Here is a 2,493-nt window from a genome sequence, read left to right as displayed (position 1 = left end):
TGATGGCTGTGGCTAGTCGAAGGAATGAGTGCGATAGGAATTGTCCACCCCTTGTCGGGGTTATAACAATATCTCAGGGCCACTCGAGGAGTAATGAACTAGAAATGCGTGGCCACGCTCGGAAAGTATCTATGACAGATAAGTCCGGTCAATCGCTTATTCTCCGGATCGAGGAAACCACTCGATATGATCACTTGCAAGTACGACCTGAAAGACACCTTGCATTGAGTGGGAGATAGTAATAGGACAAGAGAATTGGTGACGCACACTTGTCGAGGACAAGTGGGAGATTGTTGGAATATGTGTCCTCCGACAATAATGCGATCACGACTGTTGATCATGATGATCACATGTTTAAGTCTCATTAAAATGAATACAATTGGGAAGTAATATTGTTCTTGTCAAATCGGTCAACATATATCGGTAATGATTGGTGACTAGAGTTTGACATTACGTCGTGTGACGGTGGTGATCGATTGACCCCTAGGTCATACCTAAAGGGCAATACTCTTAATTGATTATTTAATTAATCGTATAATGTTACGAGTTAATTAAATTACTTGAAAATTGACGGACGATTTTGGAAGTAAAATTTACGTATCAAATTGAAATGTGATTAAATGAGATACGGTCCGAGTAATTGAATTGTATCATTACTCGGATGAAATAATTGTTTAATGTAACAATTAAATTGAATGAATTGTTATAAATACAATCAGTTGTGATTTATAAATTGGTAAAATTTTTGGCACAAGTAAATATGAAATTACTAAGTCAATTTTTGTATGTGACGTATTTTTATTAATACGTTGATTTTTAATATGTTAAAAATACATAACAAATATATGTGACATGTGACATGTGACATATAGACAATTGACAAAAATAATATGGAATCCATATTATAGAATGGGCCGAAAATTAGAAGGGTTTATACTAATTATATGTTGCTTGTAATTAGTGGAAAACACAATGATTAAAAGGAAACCTAGCCATGCAAGCCTATTGTTCCTTGTGAAGAACAATTTCTCCATGCATTGGCTCACCCTAAAGCTCCTCTTACACGGTTTTGGGGAAGCAAATGTGATCATTGTTTTTTCTTTAATTTTGCCTAATAATATACTAAAGGTAGTGTATTATTTCCATTCCATTCACTCATCCAAAAACACAAGTTCTAGTGAGAAGAAAAATCCTCTCTTCTTCTCTCTTAAAAACCGAAATTTATAAGAGTTTTATAAAAGTTTTTGGTTCAATTTTCTACTAAAATTAATATTATACTAGTATTGTAATATTAATTAGATTAAGTGTTAAGCCTTGGGTATAATACATAGGGAGAGATCTTACACTTAGATCTTTATTCTTCCATTGGAAAAGCTCAAGAACAAGAAGAGAAAGGTGATCTCTCTTGTGCCCTAATAGCCGAAATCTACTATGTAAGGACATGATTTCTCCTCTATTTATATTATTGTTTGCATGCATAAGATCCGTAATTAATTTTATGACAAATTATTTAGACATATAAGAGTATGTTAACATGTATATGAATCTACATTTCCTTCAGCATTACAGTGGTTCGTCGGCCTGCCTAATGGGACCATATCTTCATTCGCCGATTTGGTCAACGCGTTCAATCAGCAGTTCTCTAGCAGCCGGAGAACACCGAAGCAGCCAAGTGATCTATACAGGATCGTCCAGGAGATAGGTGAATAAATCAAAGATTACGTCACCAGGTTCAATGCAGAAAAAGTCTCCATACGAGGTTGCGATATGTCCACTGCCATCAACGCCTTCAGGCAGGGCCTGGATAAGGAATCAAACCTCTACAAAGAATTAACGATGTATCCTTGTGAGAGGTTTGAAGAAGTCCAGCAAAGAGCTACAACGGCATTAAGGTTAGAAGAAGACATACAGGCTCGAAAGGGAGTAACAAACTTCGACAAGCCAAATAAGAAATTCACAACAGAAAAGAAAGACGAACTAGCTAAGCCATACAGCAGACCCAATATCAGCAGAATAGCAGAAAAAACTCAGCAAATTGATGACCCTCCACATCCTCCTAAGCTATCAGAGTACAGATTCAACACGGGAATGGAAGGGTTGCTGAAAGCACTCAGAAGCCTGGGTTATCAGGTGAGGTGGCCAAAGCCTCCCACTCAGGATCGAACCAACGACGACAGAGACAACAACAAGAGATGCGAATGGCATCAGGACATAGGTCACGGGACGTAAGATCTACGAGGTTGCGAAAGGAAGTAAAGTTCCGTGCACGCAAGGGAAACTTAGACCACCTGTTATCACGTGGGGGCAAGCGGGGACGGGGGGAAGCGAAAATCAAGTGCTTCCTTCTGCTCCACCCATATGCACGAAAATTATTAACGTGATAACAAAGGATCCGAGCTATCGGGTTTGACATATTCCGCCGCTAAGAGGAAAGCCACCGGAAGTAAAGGGGATCATCCGAAACTTCATACAGGGTAAGCCAGAGTAATTTAC

The sequence above is a fragment of the Silene latifolia genome, chromosome Y (genome assembly GCF_048544455.1).
Source record: "Silene latifolia isolate original U9 population chromosome Y, ASM4854445v1, whole genome shotgun sequence".
In the NCBI taxonomy this organism is placed as follows: Eukaryota; Viridiplantae; Streptophyta; class Magnoliopsida; order Caryophyllales; family Caryophyllaceae; genus Silene; species Silene latifolia.
This window is presented reverse-complemented; position numbering follows the sequence as displayed.